Genomic DNA, 7,739 nt, shown 5'->3' on the forward strand with positions numbered 1-7,739 from the left:
AGTGTGTCCTGCCAGAAAAATGTGATTGCTTCCCAGCATGGCTCCCACTAGCCCAAAGGGTACTGGAAAACAACCCAGTAAAAAGAGCTCCTCCAAAGCTCCAGGATCTGAGCAAAGCCACTCGAATGGGTGGAAATGAACATGATGTTCACGTATGAATATTATCTTACAGTTCTGGAGGTCAGAAGTCCACAACTGGGTTTTATGGTGCTGAAATTAAGGTGTCAGCAGACTGCATCGTTCTGGAAACTCTAGAGGAGAATCATTTCCTTGCCCTTTTCCAGCTCCTTCAAGTTCCTATGTGATCTAGCACCGTGTTAGCTCCCTGACCTTACTTCTCCTCCGCTCCTCCTCCCTCACCTTGCTTAAGACACCCTGGCCTTCCTCAGGCATGCTCCCACGTAAGGGCCCCTCTGTTTGCTGTTTCCTCACTTGGAGTATTTCCCACAGGTTTCCACATGGCTCACTCCCTCACCTTCTCCAGATCTCTATTCAAGTAAGATCTCCTCACTAAGGTCTCCCCTGACCATGCTATCTAAAACTACAACCCACCTCTTCCCCCAGACATTTCTTAACTCCCTTACTTTGTTCTCCTTGGTACTTAGGAAGTCTAATACCTTTATTTACTGTGTTCTCCTTCTGCCTGTCCTACTAGAATGTAGCCCAATGGCCAGAATTTGAGTCTGTATCCCCACCCATCACAACAGAATACTTAATGCCAAATTGTTAGGTGCAAAAGCATCATTTAAAATTATTTATCCAGCATACTACATATTTGGTTGAGGTATAAACATATACACATATACCATATTTAAGTAAGGTAGTGTGTGCCTTCATATGGACACTAATCTATCTGGTAAGAAAGTAACACTAGAGGGAAGTAGGACAATTAACAGCAGATCATCATGAGTACTTATCAAAGTAGTTGCCTGAGTACTGGGAGATAATCAAGGCCCTTTTGCTTATGTTTTATTACTGTCCAGTATGTTTTAAATGTTTAGGTTCAAATTTAGAAGTGATTGTCTTTAAATCTACCAGATAATCAATAACGACATTTCCAAAACGTATAACTTAATGGGAAAATCAAAATAGAATTACCATACTTTAGAAATCCTAAAAGCAGTATCAGAAATGTACACATAAATTATTATACCTTAACCTCAAAGATTCATGGCATTTTTTGTTCAAAGAAAGAGAATTGCTAAATGTTCTGAAGATAAACAAAATATCGAAAAATTTGTATTCCTCCAATTTCGACCCCTTGAATTTTTTATTATGTTTTTGCTGTATTTGAAAAGACTAATGACTAACCTCCTTCTGCTAAAATGAGAATTTTAAGTAAATCAATAACAAGGAGGGAAGGTTATCTACTGAGTTCTTTGGGGGGAAAAATCCTAAAGTTATCTTGATTGTGAAAATTCTTAGGAGCAAATGAAAAGCAAGGCAGCAAGCTGTCTATTTAGTACAGATTCCTGCCTGTAGCTACAACACAGGGTTATCCGAGATGCTTCTCTTTGGCAAGATGACAGGAAAATCTGTCTGCAAAATTCCTCTCATGTCAGGCAGAGCCACAGAATCAGTCTAGGTTATGAGGTAAGAGTCAGCCTTAAGCAAAATTGGCGAGCCAATAAACTGGTCTCCCATGCTGTACGTGCCACACTCTTGCACAGACCTAGCCTTTGGAGTCTCCCCTTCCACTCTCTGCCTGAACGGGCCCCATGTCCTCTACCTGAACACCTTCTCACCCCAACTGTCAGGACTGACCTACCCTAAATCATGCTGCCTACTGTGCTGGAGTCATGTGACTTTGTCTACTCTCCCTCTTCCTGTCCCCAATCTCCAACCCATCTGGGGAACTACTTCGCCCTTTAAAAAAATAATGTAATGCCTGATGGGCATGACAATCAGTTATAAGCTTTCTTTGTTTCAGGCAGTCGACTCAGATTAACAGGGCCCTGCCGGAGGTCCTGAGTAAGACAAGTCTGGCTGTGACAGAGAGGACTGCAGACAGTGCTGTCTCTCCAGTGGCAGAAATACTCTGGAGCGGGCAAGCCTTTTGAGTCACACCGCACCAACAGCCACCCATTCTGGGGAGCCACCCAAGCCTTGATTGAAGGAATAAACATTGGCAAGCATTTCTGCAGCATTTTGTTGGAGTTAATGGGAGAAATAAAAAGGGAAGAAGAAAAGAGAGACAAGAAATAGGGCAGAAGCTTAGGATATGTGTTCCCGGAAATGCCCAATGGAATCCATAAAACAGAAAGGCAAATATTCAGCTCAAAACAGCTGTCAAGCTGTACAGTTGTAAAGCTGAAGTGTAACCTCCCTTTCCATTATCCAAGTCTTCAATAAAGCCCTCGACTCTCACAAATGCCTGTGTGCTCGATGTTCCTCGTTGGGAACAACTAGATGAACAAAAGGATCAGGATTCTTCTTGAAATGACTAAATGAGCCATTTCCTGAATTTCTTCAGCAAAATCAGAGTTGTTGAGACAAAAAAAAAAAAAAAAAAAAAAGATCGGGAAAATGTGAGCCACATTTCTCCCTGGTAGGCTTATATGATGCTTATTCTCCTAGTCTCCCACCACCATTGGGATAGAGTTCTGACCATTTTCATCTGATTCTCAAAGGTCAAGCTGTCTCAAATGACATGTGAGCTACAGAAGCTAAGTTGAAATATAAGTGACATCAGTGCCATCCCAGAACATGGCCAAGATAAAGGGTTGTCAGTGGATTGGCTATTTCCCATGGAAATTACTGAACAAAAGTTATTAAATCTTGCTGTCATTTCACTTAGGTTTGCATGGCCTAGAAATTCTACCAAGATGTATCTGAGCAAAAGTCTCCCAGAAATGGTGAATCCAGGGCAAGCTCTGATTAGTACTTGTTGTCAAGAATACCTTAGACAATTTAAATGTATGACAGGCCATTCTGTGGCATCTCCATGCTCATAATGAAGTCACAGAAGACAGTCATATAACTTGACTACTTGCTGGCTGGCTCAAACTAACAGCACTAATGGGTAGCACACCAATATTTTTAACTCCTTCCCGGAGAGCTGCCTTTCCTCTCTCTCCCATCTCCCCTCAACCCAAATAAAATTTACTATTTTCCTGGATCCCTCAATTCAAATATCACCCCTTAATTGACTAATTGTTCACCTGCAACACAAGTAATACCATTTGCATGTCTCTCCCCTCCTTCTCCAAAATGCCTTGTTACATCAAGTACATGACATTTTATATTTGACACTGAGCTCGGTGTTTAAGAGATGTGCGATACATCTGTTGGAAAAAATGAAAGGCCCTTCCCCCTTTGGGGGCTTTGCCCTTCCCTTGAATTCTTTCCCCAGTTTCATTCATTTTTAGGTCTTTGACTCAACCGTCACTTTTTATGGACCCTTTTCCTGACTGTCCCTAAAGCAGGCCTCTGCCCCAATTACTCTCTTAGGCATCACTGCATTGATTTTCTTCAGAGTAACGATCATAATCTGCTATTTTTTTATTTCTTTCTGTACTTTTTCATCAACATCTGCCTTACAAGTTATCTGTGAGGAGGAGCCTTGCGTGCACTATTCACAGCTTCTTCCTCAATACCTGGAGCACAGAAAGCACTCAGACTGTTGCTGAGAGGATGACTCCGGTGTGGGTTGACAGCAGAGTTCCGTACAGGAGGTGTCCACCCCCATGACACAAACTAGGAAATACCAGATAGGCAGGCAGCAGTCTCTGCGTGGGAATGTTTTTGCTCATGCACTAGGTTTGCACTTACTTGTTCGGCCTGTGAGGTGTGGCACTGAGCACAACAGCGTAAATCTCACTGGCCTCTCCATGCAGGTGTCTGTGCTCAGGGAACCGGGCAAGCCCATTGGCAGAGGTCCACATCCCTGTCAGAGCTCTTCCCCCACCAAACACGGCACACAGCTGCCAAAGAAAGCTGACGACTTTCCTTCTGCACACGTCTGGGTCTTTGTGGCCTTTGGTTATTTTGTTCTGATATGTCCAACCTTTTTCTTTTCCTATAGTTTTTCTTTAGCTAGAGAGGATTTGACTGTTCTATTGAAAATATTCATGTCTTTTCCCCCCCTAGCACAAAAAAATGGATTTTTAAAATTTTTATTGAATGTATTGGGATGACATTGGTTAATAAAGTTATAGAGGTTTCAAGTGTACAATTCTAGAATACATTGTTTGTATATTACGTTGTGTTCACCATACAAAGTCAATTGTCCTTCCATCACCACTTATCCCCAAGTCTTAAAGTTTATTTCATCTCGTTCTAAACTTTACAAAAACAGTGACACTTGGCAGACAGGAACTTATATTCATATCAGGATTGCTCACCACTGTAAGTATTTAAGTAAATTCACCTCTTAAGCTCTGTATGTGCACACAACGGCCTTTGAATATCTTTTTGGAAACACCAAGTTATCTTGTTCTAAATGCTTTGATATTTATAATCACGGCTCATCTTCTTTTAATGATATGACTAAAATTCTAGATAACATCATCAGGGGAAAACTGGCATTCCTCACATCCTCTTTAGTAAAAAGTTATGGCTTTGGAACATATGTTTATTTGCCTTAAGAGCATAACAGTTCTTGATAAAGAGAAATTTTATTCCCTGAAAATATCAATTTTGTATATAATTGTTGGATATTCCATTTCAATTTTCTGTCAAAATCTAATGCGTAAAAAATATATTATTGAAACCAAAGAATATTTTCTTCATTTATTCTACTTTTTATGTACAAATGTCACAAAATTAGTCAGTCAGGAGAAATAAATTTGAGAATGTTTTTTAAATAAACCATTATCTGCTTGGAAGTAAAAGCAGATTATTAGTCAGGAGGAGGGGTGCAAAACCATGTAGTCTAACATATGGTGTAATGAAAACTTGTTCCAATAAGCATTCAACATCAAGTAGATATTTTTAAAATTTTTTCAGGGGAGAGCACGAACACAGTCCCCCACTACCACAAGTTACACCATCGAGCTTCCCACATGTGGGGAAACCACAGGAATCAGCACATCCACAGTGCACTGGAAAAGCCTCACCCTGGGAAAACCACCTTCGTGATCATGGTATCTCCCCTGCCAGGTTATCAAGTAGATGTTTTTGTCAATCCTATTCTGTATTTTTATCAAAACCAATTCATTAATCTACTCAGTAAGAGAGAAACCATAAGTGATAAAGTCTCTCAACCACCCTCTCTCTATATCTTATCCTTCCCAATAAAGCAAAGATCTCTCAACCTGGCATCCAGGATTCCAATTCCAATAGGACAGCACTTGATCCTCTCCTACTGCTGTTTCCCACAGTTTACCTAGGGCGCTGGACTACTCTCCATCCTCAGGTCACTGGCCTGAGCTTTCACACATCTGTGCTTTTCTGCGTGGAGTTTCTTCTTTTTCCTTCCCAATTATCCAACCTGGATAGGCACTTCATTCCTCTGTGTTCCCATACAACTTGACATGTCTAGTTATTCATTTAATTGTTCAAACATCTGTCTCTCCATCTTGCCTCCTCCCCAACTCCTCCAGAGGAGTGAAGTTTTCTTACTCACTTTGTAGCCCTACTACAGAGTCCAATGTTAGCATATTCTGGCCTACATAAGTACTCCAAGATGGTCTAAACTTTCATAATTGTTTGAGTCTACATGTATATATTTCTACATTGGTCTGAATATTTCAACTATTACCAGCAAAAAAGAAAAAGTTACATCTAATGAAAATATTGTCCAAAAAATCCATATTTTAAAAATGTCTTTATTGACTGGTTTTTAAACCCTTTTTAAAAAATTCTTATTGACTAACTGTCATGTCATATTATCCAGGTGAGTTGTTCAATTCAGTACCCACATCTTCCATTTAAAAAAGAGGAGAAATTGTGTGCATTGTTTCAGGAACTAGGAGAAAATATCAAGATTGCTTACAATAATTCTTACTAAATTAATAATTAATATTATGTGATTAAGTCACTGAACCAAAAGTAGGCTGGGGAATCAAGTACAGAAGAGCATGTTGCTGAACACATTACAAAGAGGATAAATTTACACCAAGAAATGATGAGTCTATTATTAGCAATCTGTGATTTATATCAAAACAAAATGAAAGATCAGATTAGCTGTCTCTGTCAATCTCCTAACATATTAGCTTTCTACCTTTGTTCAAAATGAATTTTTTTGTCTCTCTGGTACAAATGAAAAATCGCATAAAATCCAGCTCTTTTTGCTGCAGTCAGCTCTATGAATATATATAGAAGGGATGTTTACGGCCATACCTTCATTTCTTATTTCATTGAATTATAGTGACACTGATGAAAACACTGGACCGCAGGGTTTTGCAGTCATGGGGCAAGTGAGGTTCTCGGAGGCCACGCCCGCAGACTGTCTTTGCCGCCTGTGCAGTTATAATACAAGGTCACTCCAACTGGGACTGCCGTTGCTATGTACTGCCAGCAGGTCATCATATTCACTGAATACATAAAATATCAGAACTCTTATTTTGTGCACGCCTAAATGTGGGTCAAAATTTCTTTTTCTACATGTCTGTTAAAAGAATAAGTTGCATGACTCCACCAACCCTGAAGACTCTTTCTCGTCGTGATATTGCATACGTCCTTAAATTAAAGGCAATCATTTTTAATCAGGATTTCGTTTATTTGTTTTTAGAGAGAGGCGGAAGGGAATGACAAAGTGAGGGAGAGAAACATCGATCAGGTGCCCTCCTACGCACTCGTACTGGGAGACCAAACACTCAGCCCAGGCAGGTGCCCTGACCAGGAATCAAACCAGCAATGCTTCCCTTTGGGGGACGCCGCCCAACCAACTGAACCACATCAATCAGGGCTAAAGCCAATCTTTAAAAGCCAAAGAAATACTTCAATCAAATAACTTAAGGGAGAATTAGCAGAAGAATAGGTGGAAATAAGACCTGAAGTTTTGAATGTGAAAAAAATTCTGTCTCAGAAATCTTACTAAGTCATTGTTACTTAAAGAAAAAATACAACTTCAAAGCATTGTTAAATGCTCCAAAGAAATAAGCTATCATTTTTTTGTTTTTTCAACATCTAGAAAGAGACAGGAATTCTGTAAAGGATGGCAGAAAACTAATGCATGTTCAGGTTTTCCCTAAAAAATTTACTGATTGAAATTGAAACTTTGTTCAATTCCTTAAGACATTTCATATCATGTATTAAAAGAATAAGATTTTCAAATTATTTAAGGAATAAATCAGCTAATATATTTCAATTCATCTATTGCAAAATAAGAAAAGCATATTTCTATAATGGGAATCACCTTTTATTTACTCTATACTAGCAAAGATGGCTTTAATTTTCAGAACATTGTAGCATTCAATAATTTGTTTTGCCCAATCTTCATTTCAGGCCAATTTTTACAGAAGAAAACATTTGAGAAGAATGAGAAAGAAATAAGGCATTAAAGAATAAGGTAACAATTTTAACTGCTTACGTACAGTAGTTCTTAAATTAAGCTCTCAAGTAAATGAAAAAAGCACAAGAAAAAGATCCACTTTAGGGAGAGATCATAATGATATGCAAACTGCTACCAACGTGGATTCTGCTCATTTAAGTTTCAAGACTATACTCTCATGGCCTTTCTCAGAGGCAGTATCCAGCATGTGATGGTTGTCTCATGCTATTTGCAAACACGTTAATGTGTAAAGAGATCCAAGTGAAGTCTCAAAGTAAACAGCGGAGTGATAGAATGCACCAAT

General features: G+C 39.2%; 1 non-coding gene across 1 annotated transcript; it reads right to left on the minus strand.

The window, feature by feature from the left end:
- Positions 1–4,944: 4,944 nt before the first annotated feature.
- LOC112309607 (U1 spliceosomal RNA) lies at positions 4,945–5,108 on the minus strand. Its single transcript, XR_002975281.2, has one exon. It is a non-coding gene; the product is annotated as a U1 spliceosomal RNA (small nuclear RNA).
- Between the last annotated feature and the right edge of the window lie 2,631 nt (positions 5,109–7,739).

The sequence above is a fragment of the Desmodus rotundus genome, chromosome 2 (assembly GCF_022682495.2).
Source record: "Desmodus rotundus isolate HL8 chromosome 2, HLdesRot8A.1, whole genome shotgun sequence".
NCBI classification, from domain to species: Eukaryota; Metazoa; Chordata; class Mammalia; order Chiroptera; family Phyllostomidae; genus Desmodus; species Desmodus rotundus.